This window comes from Styela clava, unplaced genomic scaffold (genome assembly GCF_964204865.1).
Source record: "Styela clava unplaced genomic scaffold, kaStyClav1.hap1.2 HAP1_SCAFFOLD_19, whole genome shotgun sequence".
NCBI classification, from domain to species: Eukaryota; Metazoa; Chordata; class Ascidiacea; order Stolidobranchia; family Styelidae; genus Styela; species Styela clava.
In genome coordinates this window covers 440,001-450,000 of record NW_027556646.1, presented here as the reverse complement: position 1 = coordinate 450,000, position 10,000 = coordinate 440,001, and the positions used below count along the sequence as shown (strand labels likewise).

General features: G+C 55.5%; 2 non-coding genes and 1 pseudogene across 2 annotated transcripts; all 3 read left to right on the top strand.

Moving 5' to 3' along the window:
• Nucleotides 1-7,295: 7,295 nt before the first annotated feature.
• LOC144419359 (small subunit ribosomal RNA) lies at nt 7,296-9,105 on the top strand. The gene has a single exon (XR_013474014.1). It is a non-coding gene; the product is annotated as a small subunit ribosomal RNA (ribosomal RNA).
• Nucleotides 9,106-9,403: 298 nt separating this feature from the next.
• LOC144419438 (5.8S ribosomal RNA) lies at nt 9,404-9,557 on the top strand. The gene has a single exon (XR_013474059.1). It is a non-coding gene; the product is annotated as a 5.8S ribosomal RNA (ribosomal RNA).
• A 290-nt stretch (nt 9,558-9,847) lies between these two features.
• LOC144419399 (large subunit ribosomal RNA) overlaps nt 9,848-10,000 on the top strand; it is a 3,695-nt pseudogene continuing 3,542 nt past the window's right edge.

Here is a 10,000-nt window from a genome sequence, read left to right as displayed (position 1 = left end):
GCCAAAAAAAGTTAAAGTACAAACGTGCAAGCATACTAACCTAACCCTAGGTAAGGCATGTCAGAGCGGAAGACAGTAATTTCGAATGAGCCATGAAAGAGCGGTGCGGGGCCGGTCGGAGCGCACCCTTTTCTCGGTGGCTGGCGGGCGAGAGAGTGCTGCGTCGCCGGCATCGGCGTCGAAAGAAGCCGAGCCGAAAAAAGTTAAAGTACAAACGTGCAAGCATACTAACCTAACCCTAGGTAAGGCATGTCAGAGCGAAAGACAGTAAACTCGAATGAGCCATGAAAGAGCGGTGCGGGGCCGGTCGGAGCGCACCCTTTTCTCGGTGGCTGGTGGGCGAGAGAGTGCTGCGTCGCCGGCATCGGCGTCGAAAGAAGCCGAGCCAAAAAAAGTTAAAGTACAAACGTGCAAGCATACTAACCTAACCCTAGGTAAGGCATGTCAGAGCGAAAGACAGTAATTTCGAATGAGCCATGAAAGAGCGGTGCGGGGCCGGTCGGAGCGCACCCTTTTCTCGGTGGCTGGCGGGCGAGAGAGTGCTGCGTCGCCGGCATCGGCGTCGAAAGAAGCCGAGCCGAAAAAAGTTAAAGTACAAACGTGCAAGCATACTAACCTAACCCTAGGTAAGGCATGTCAGAGCGAAAGACAGTAATTTCGAATGAGCCAAGAAAGAGCGGTGCGGGGCCGGTCGGAGCGCACCCTTTTCTCGGTGGCTGGCGGGCGAGAAAGTGCTGCGTCGCCGGCATCGGCGTCGAAAGAAGCCGAGCCAAAAAAAGTTAAAGTACAAACGTGCAAGCATACTAACCTAACCCTAGGTAAGGCATGTCAGAGCGGAAGACAGTAATTTCGAATGAGCCATGAAAGAGCGGTGCGGGGCCGGTCGGAGCGCACCCTTTTCTCGGTGGCTGGCGGGCGAGAGAGTGCTGCGTCGCCGGCATCGGCGTCGAAAGAAGCCGAGCCGAAAAAAGTTAAAGTACAAACGTGCAAGCATACTAACCTAACCCTAGGTAAGGCATGTCAGAGCGAAAGACAGTAAACTCGAATGAGCCATGAAAGAGCGGTGCGGGGCCGGTCGGAGCGCACCCTTTTCTCGGTGGCTGGTGGGCGAGAGAGTGCTGCGTCGCCGGCATCGGCGTCGAAAGAAGCCGAGCCAAAAAAAGTTAAAGTACAAACGTGCAAGCATACTAACCTAACCCTAGGTAAGGCATGTCAGAGCGAAAGACAGTAATTTCGAATGAGCCAAGAAAGAGCGGTGCGGGGCCGGTCGGAGCGCACCCTTTTCTCGGTGGCTGGCGGGCGAGAAAGTGCTGCGTCGCCGGCATCGGCGTCGAAAGAAGCCGAGCCGAAAAAAGTTAAAGTACAAACGTGCAAGCATACTAACCTAACCCTAGGTAAGGCATGTCAGAGCGAAAGACAGTAAACTCGAATGAGCCATGAAAGAGCGGTGCGGGGCCGGTCGGAGCGCACCCTTTTCTCGGTGGCTGGCGGGCGAGAGAGTGCTGCGTCGCCGGCATCGGCGTCGAAAGAAGCCGAGCCGAAAAAAGTTAAAGTACAAACGTGCAAGCATACTAACCTAACCCTAGGTAAGGCATGTCAGAGCGAAAGACAGTAATTTCGAATGAGCCAAGAAAGAGCGGTGCGGGGCCGGTCGGAGCGCACCCTTTTCTCGGTGGCTGGCGGGCGAGAGAGTGCTGCGTCGCCGGCATCGGCGTCGAAAGAAGCCGAGCCGAAAAAAGTTAAAGTACAAACGTGCAAGCATACTAACCTAACCCTAGGTAAGGCATGTCAGAGCGAAAGACAGTAAACTCGAATGAGCCATGAAAGAGCGGTGCGGGGCCGGTCGGAGCGCACCCTTTTCTCGGTGGCTGGTGGGCGAGAGAGTGCTGCGTCGCCGGCATCGGCGTCGAAAGAAGCCGAGCCAAAAAAAGTTAAAGTACAAACGTGCAAGCATACTAACCTAACCCTAGGTAAGGCATGTCAGAGCGAAAGACAGTAATTTCGAATGAGCCATGAAAGAGCGGTGCGGGGCCGGTCGGAGCGCACCCTTTTCTCGGTGGCTGGCGGGCGAGAGAGTGCTGCGTCGCCGGCATCGGCGTCGAAAGAAGCCGAGCCGAAAAAAGTTAAAGTACAAACGTGCAAGCATACTAACCTAACCCTAGGTAAGGCATGTCAGAGCGAAAGACAGTAATTTCGAATGAGCCAAGAAAGAGCGGTGCGGGGCCGGTCGGAGCGCACCCTTTTCTCGGTGGCTGGCGGGCGAGAAAGTGCTGCGTCGCCGGCATCGGCGTCGAAAGAAGCCGAGCCAAAAAAAGTTAAAGTACAAACGTGCAAGCATACTAACCTAACCCTAGGTAAGGCATGTCAGAGCGAAAGACAGTAATTTCGAATGAGCCATGAAAGAGCGGTGCGGGGCCGGTCGGAGCGCACCCTTTTCTCGGTGGCTGGCGGGCGAGAGAGTGCTGCGTCGCCGGCATCGGCGTCGAAAGAAGCCGAGCCAAAAAAAGTTAAAGTACAAACGTGCAAGCATACTAACCTAACCCTAGGTAAGGCATGTCAGAGCGAAAGACAGTAATTTCGAATGAGCCAAGAAAGAGCGGTGCGGGGCCGGTCGGAGCGCACCCTTTTCTCGGTGGCTGGCGGGCGAGAAAGTGCTGCGTCGCCGGCATCGGCGTCGAAAGAAGCCGAGCCAAAAAAAGTTAAAGTACAAACGTGCAAGCATACTAACCTAACCCTAGGTAAGGCATGTCAGAGCGGAAGACAGTAATTTCGAATGAGCCATGAAAGAGCGGTGCGGGGCCGGTCGGAGCGCACCCTTTTCTCGGTGGCTGGCGGGCGAGAGAGTGCTGCGTCGCCGGCATCGGCGTCGAAAGAAGCCGAGCCGAAAAAAGTTAAAGTACAAACGTGCAAGCATACTAACCTAACCCTAGGTAAGGCATGTCAGAGCGAAAGACAGTAAACTCGAATGAGCCATGAAAGAGCGGTGCGGGGCCGGTCGGAGCGCACCCTTTTCTCGGTGGCTGGTGGGCGAGAGAGTGCTGCGTCGCCGGCATCGGCGTCGAAAGAAGCCGAGCCAAAAAAAGTTAAAGTACAAACGTGCAAGCATACTAACCTAACCCTAGGTAAGGCATGTCAGAGCGAAAGACAGTAATTTCGAATGAGCCAAGAAAGAGCGGTGCGGGGCCGGTCGGAGCGCACCCTTTTCTCGGTGGCTGGCGGGCGAGAAAGTGCTGCGTCGCCGGCATCGGCGTCGAAAGAAGCCGAGCCGAAAAAAGTTAAAGTACAAACGTGCAAGCATACTAACCTAACCCTAGGTAAGGCATGTCAGAGCGAAAGACAGTAATTTCGAATGAGCCAAGAAAGAGCGGTGCGGGGCCGGTCGGAGCGCACCCTTTTCTCGGTGGCTGGCGGGCGAGAAAGTGCTGCGTCGCCGGCATCGGCGTCGAAAGAAGCCGAGCCGAAAAAAGTTAAAGTACAAACGTGCAAGCATACTAACCTAACCCTAGGTAAGGCATGTCAGAGCGAAAGACAGTAAACTCGAATGAGCCATGAAAGAGCGGTGCGGGGCCGGTCGGAGCGCACCCTTTTCTCGGTGGCTGGCGGGCGAGAGAGTGCTGCGTCGCCGGCATCGGCGTCGAAAGAAGCCGAGCCGAAAAAAGTTAAAGTACAAACGTGCAAGCATACTAACCTAACCCTAGGTAAGGCATGTCAGAGCGAAAGACAGTAATTTCGAATGAGCCAAGAAAGAGCGGTGCGGGGCCGGTCGGAGCGCACCCTTTTCTCGGTGGCTGGCGGGCGAGAGAGTGCTGCGTCGCCGGCATCGGCGTCGAAAGAAGCCGAGCCGAAAAAAGTTAAAGTACAAACGTGCAAGCATACTAACCTAACCCTAGGTAAGGCATGTCAGAGCGAAAGACAGTAAACTCTAATGAGCCATGAAAGAGCGGTGCGGGGCCGGTCGGAGCGCACCCTTTTCTCGGTGGCTGGTGGGCGAGAGAGTGCTGCGTCGCCGGCATCGGCGTCGAAAGAAGCCGAGCCAAAAAAAGTTAAAGTACAAACGTGCAAGCATACTAACCTAACCCTAGGTAAGGCATGTCAGAGCGAAAGACAGTAATTTCGAATGAGCCATGAAAGAGCGGTGCGGGGCCGGTCGGAGCGCACCCTTTTCTCGGTGGCTGGCGGGCGAGAGAGTGCTGCGTCGCCGGCATCGGCGTCGAAAGAAGCCGAGCCGAAAAAAGTTAAAGTACAAACGTGCAAGCATACTAACCTAACCCTAGGTAAGGCATGTCAGAGCGAAAGACAGTAATTTCGAATGAGCCAAGAAAGAGCGGTGCGGGGCCGGTCGGAGCGCACCCTTTTCTCGGTGGCTGGCGGGCGAGAAAGTGCTGCGTCGCCGGCATCGGCGTCGAAAGAAGCCGAGCCAAAAAAAGTTAAAGTACAAACGTGCAAGCATACTAACCTAACCCTAGGTAAGGCATGTCAGAGCGAAAGACAGTAATTTCGAATGAGCCATGAAAGAGCGGTGCGGGGCCGGTCGGAGCGCACCCTTTTCTCGGTGGCTGGCGGGCGAGAAAGTGCTGCGTCGCCGGCATCGGCGTCGAAAGAAGCCGAGCCAAAAAAAGTTAAAGTACAAACGTGCAAGCATACTAACCTAACCCTAGGTAAGGCATGTCAGAGCGGAAGACAGTAATTTCGAATGAGCCATGAAAGAGCGGTGCGGGGCCGGTCGGAGCGCACCCTTTTCTCGGTGGCTGGCGGGCGAGAGAGTGCTGCGTCGCCGGCATCGGCGTCGAAAGAAGCCGAGCCGAAAAAAGTTAAAGTACAAACGTGCAAGCATACTAACCTAACCCTAGGTAAGGCATGTCAGAGCGAAAGACAGTAATTTCGAATGAGCCAAGAAAGAGCGGTGCGGGGCCGGTCGGAGCGCACCCTTTTCTCGGTGGTTGGCGGGCGAGAAAGTGCTGCGTCGCCGGCATCGGCGTCGAAAGAAGCCGAGCCAAAAAAAGTTAAAGTACAAACGTGCAAGCATACTAACCTAACCCTAGGTAAGGCATGTCAGAGCGGAAGACAGTAATTTCGAATGAGCCATGAAAGAGCGGTGCGGGGCCGGTCGGAGCGCACCCTTTTCTCGGTGGCTGGCGGGCGAGAGAGTGCTGCGTCGCCGGCATCGGCGTCGAAAGAAGCCGAGCCGAAAAAAGTTAAAGTACAAACGTGCAAGCATACTAACCTAACCCTAGGTAAGGCATGTCAGAGCGAAAGACAGTAATTTCGAATGAGCCAAGAAAGAGCGGTGCGGGGCCGGTCGGAGCGCACCCTTTTCTCGGTGGCTGGCGGGCGAGAAAGTGCTGCGTCGCCGGCATCGGCGTCGAAAGAAGCCGAGCCAAAAAAAGTTAAAGTACAAACGTGCAAGCATACTAACCTAACCCTAGGTAAGGCATGTCAGAGCGAAAGACAGTAATTTCGAATGAGCCATGAAAGAGCGGTGCGGGGCCGGTCGGAGCGCACCCTTTTCTCGGTGGCTGGCGGGCGAGAGAGTGCTGCGTCGCCGGCATCGGCGTCGAAAGAAGCCGAGCCAAAAAAAGTTAAAGTACAAACGTGCAAGCATACTAACCTAACCCTAGGTAAGGCATGTCAGAGCGAAAGACAGTAATTTCGAATGAGCCAAGAAAGAGCGGTGCGGGGCCGGTCGGAGCGCACCCTTTTCTCGGTGGCTGGCGGGCGAGAGAGTGCTGCGTCGCCGGCATCGGCGTCGAAAGAAGCCGAGCCGAAAAAAGTTAAAGTACAAACGTGCAAGCATACTAACCTAACCCTAGGTAAGGCATGTCAGAGCGAAAGACAGTAATTTCGAATGAGCCAAGAAAGAGCGGTGCGGGGCCGGTCGGAGCGCACCCTTTTCTCGGTGGCTGGCGGGCGAGAAAGTGCTGCGTCGCCGGCATCGGCGTCGAAAGAAGCCGAGCCGAAAAAAGTTAAAGTACAAACGTGCAAGCATACTAACCTAACCCTAGGTAAGGCATGTCAGAGCGAAAGACAGTAAACTCGAATGAGCCATGAAAGAGCGGTGCGGGGCCGGTCGGAGCGCACCCTTTTCTCGGTGGCTGGCGGGCGAGAGAGTGCTGCGTCGCCGGCATCGGCGTCGAAAGAAGCCGAGCCGAAAAAAGTTAAAGTACAAACGTGCAAGCATACTAACCTAACCCTAGGTAAGGCATGTCAGAGCGAAAGACAGTAATTTCGAATGAGCCAAGAAAGAGCGGTGCGGGGCCGGTCGGAGCGCACCCTTTTCTCGGTGGCTGGCGGGCGAGAGAGTGCTGCGTCGCCGGCATCGGCGTCGAAAGAAGCCGAGCCGAAAAAAGTTAAAGTACAAACGTGCAAGCATACTAACCTAACCCTAGGTAAGGCATGTCAGAGCGAAAGACAGTAATTTCGAATGAGCCAAGAAAGAGCGGTGCGGGGCCGGTCGGAGCGCACCCTTTTCTCGGTGGCTGGCGGGCGAGAAAGTGCTGCGTCGCCGGCATCGGCGTCGAAAGAAGCCGAGCCAAAAAAAGTTAAAGTACAAACGTGCAAGCATACTAACCTAACCCTAGGTAAGGCATGTCAGAGCGAAAGACAGTAATTTCGAATGAGCCATGAAAGAGCGGTGCGGGGCCGGTCGGAGCGCACCCTTTTCTCGGTGGCTGGCGGGCGAGAGAGTGCTGCGTCGCCGGCATCGGCGTCGAAAGAAGCCGAGCCAAAAAAAGTTAAAGTACAAACGTGCAAGCATACTAACCTAACCCTAGGTAAGGCATGTCAGAGCGAAAGACAGTAATTTCGAATGAGCCAAGAAAGAGCGGTGCGGGGCCGGTCGGAGCGCACCCTTTTCTCGGTGGCTGGCGGGCGAGAGAGTGCTGCGTCGCCGGCATCGGCGTCGAAAGAAGCCGAGCCGAAAAAAGTTAAAGTACAAACGCGATGCTAATGAGCGAGCCGTTGTCTCGACTAATATGTAGGGGGCGTTCGATCGAGCGTCTGGCTTGAGCGCTTGTCGGCCTAGCAGAACGGTCGCATTGTTATGCCCGGGTTTTAGGCACCGCTGCAGGCGGCCGGCAGAGCTCTTGTTTGTGCGAAACTGAATGGATCGAGCCCGAGAGAGGGCGAGCAAAGAAAAAACGCAAATCGCTCCGCCTGGCACTGCCGGCGAGAGCGTGGACGTCGCGGCCAGCGACTGTCGAAGCTGAGTACGGCCGCAGGCGATTGCCTCGGTCTTAAACGAATGCGACGAGCACGCGCCGGGCGGCCCAGCAAGGGCCGAGCGCAGCTGTCGCAGCTATCTGGTTGATCCTGCCAGTAGTGATATGCTTGTCTCAAAGATTAAGCCATGCAGGTGCAAGTACGAGTTCTCGTAAAGCGAAACTGCGAATGGCTCATTAAATCAGTCTTGGTTTATTTGGTCTCGTAAGCGAAGTGGATAACTGTGGTAATTCTAGAGCTAATACATGCATTAAGCGCCGACTTCGGGAGGCGCGCTTTTATCAGATCAAAACCGACCGGGTTCGTCCTGTGACGTTTGATGACTCTGGATAACCACGCGGATCGTACGGTCTCTGCACCGACGACGTATCATTCAAGTGTCTGCCCTATCAACTGTCGAAGGTACGCTACGTGCCTACCTTTGTGATAACGGGTAACGGGGAATCAGGGTTCGATTCCGGAGAGGGAGCCTGAGAAACGGCTACCACATCCAAGGAAGGCAGCAGGCGCGCAAATTACCCATTCCCGACACGGGGAGGTAGTGACGAAAAATAACAATACAGGACTCTAACGAGGCCCTGTAATTGGAATGAGTACATCCTAAAACTCTTAACGAGTATCCATTGGAGGGCAAGTCTGGTGCCAGCAGCCGCGGTAATTCCAGCTCCAACAGTGTATGCTAAAGTTGTTGCGGTTGAAAAGCTCGTAGTTGGATTTTGGGCGAGCGCCGCCGGTCCGTCGCAAGGCGTGTCACTGGTTGCGTTCGCCTCACCTTCGGTTCTCCGTCGGTGCTCTTGACTGAGTGTCGGCGGTGGCCGATAAGTTTACTTTGAAAAAATTAGAGTGTTCAAAGCAGGCTGTTCGCCTGCATAGTGTTGCATGGAATAATGGAATAGGACCTCGGTTCTATTTTGTTGGTTTTCGGAGCACGAGGTAATGATTAAGAGGGACAGACGGGGGCGTCCGTACTCTGCCGTTAGAGGTGAAATTCTTGGATCGGCGGAAGACGAACTACTGCGAAAGCATTCGCCAAGAATGTTTTCTTTAATCAAGAGCGAAAGTCAGAGGTTCGAAGACGATCAGATACCGTCCTAGTTCTGACTATAAACGATGCCAACTAGCGATCGGGAGGCGTTACCATGACGACCTTTCCGGCAGCTTCCGGGAAACCAAAGTCTTTGGGTTCCGGGGGAAGTATGGTTGCAAAGCTGAAACTTAAAGGAATTGACGGAAGGGCACCACCAGGAGTGGAGCCTGCGGCTTAATTTGACTCAACACGGGGAAACTCACCCGGCCCGGACACAGGTAGGATTGACAGATTGAGAGCTCTTTCTTGATTCTGTGGGTGGTGGTGCATGGCCGTTCTTAGTTGGTGGAGCGATTTGTCTGGTTAATTCCGATAACGAACGAGACTCTGGCATGCTAAATAGTTACGCGACCTTCTCGGTCGGCGTCTAACTTCTTAGAGGGACTAGTGGCGTTTAGCCACACGAGATTGAGCAATAACAGGTCTGTGATGCCCTTAGATGTCCGGGGCCGCACGCGCGCTACACTGAGTGAAGCAGCGAGTGTCTAACCTAGGCCGAAAGGTCCGGGTAACCCGTTGAACCTCATTCGTGATTGGGATAGGGACTTGCAATTGTTTCCCTTGAACGAGGAATTCCCAGTAAGCGCAAGTCATCAACTTGCGTTGATTACGTCCCTGCCCTTTGTACACACCGCCCGTCGCTACTACCGATTGAATGGTTTAGTGAGATCCTTGGATCGGCCCCGTCGCGGCTGGCAACGGCCGCGTCGGCGTGTCGAGAAGACGATCAAACTTGATCATTTAGAGGAAGTAAAAGTCGTAACAAGGTTTCCGTAGGTGAACCTGCGGAAGGATCATTACCGAAAGTGGTGGTAGGCCCCGGCCGACCGCGCACTTAATTGTCTTTGGGTGCCGCCGAGAGGGCGGCCGTCAATCGGGGTTCCGCCCCGTGCGACACGCGTAACACGTTGGCATAGCAAGGCAGCCGAGTGCGATGGTGGCTTCTGGGCACCGCGCTCGATGTGCCGCCGGCCCAGCCCGGCGGTCGCTCGGCGCCGTTTGTTGGTGTTTTTGTGCAGTTGTTGTCGGTGGTGGTTTTGTGGTCGATCCCACAGTGTGACGTCCGCGCGCTTCGGCGCCGGGCGAAACGTCGAGGACGACTCTTAACGGTGGATCACTCGGCTCGCGAGTCGATGAAGGACGCAGCCAAGTGCGAGAAGTAATGTGAATTGCAGAACACATTGAACGTCGACCTTCTGAACGCGAATTGCGGTCTCGGTTCAATCCCGGGACCGCGTCTGCCTCAGGGTCGCGTTCGTCCTCACCCGAGGGCCGTCGCCTGGCCTCTGCGAAGACGGCCGGGCGTCGCCCCAAGTTGAAGCGGTCGCCGAGCTTTCTCGGCGCGACCGCGTGTCCCGTACACCGCCGGCGCCCCTCGACGTGTTCAACTACGTTCGAGGGGCGGGTCCAGGTCGGTCGGTCCGGTCACGAGATCAAGACCGACCGTGGGCCAAGGCGGCGACGGTACGCGCTCGGTCGGCGCCGGCGGCGACGACTTGCGATGCCAGCGGGCCGTGTAAGAAGCGGCCCGCTTGACACATACGACCTGAGTTCAGGCGAGAGCACCCGCTGAATTTAAGCATATTATTAAGCGGAGGAAAAGAAACCAACAGGGATTCCCTGAGTAACGGCGAGTGAACCGGGAAGAGTCCAGCGTCGAATCTGCGCGCTTTTCGAGCGCGCCGAGTTGTGACG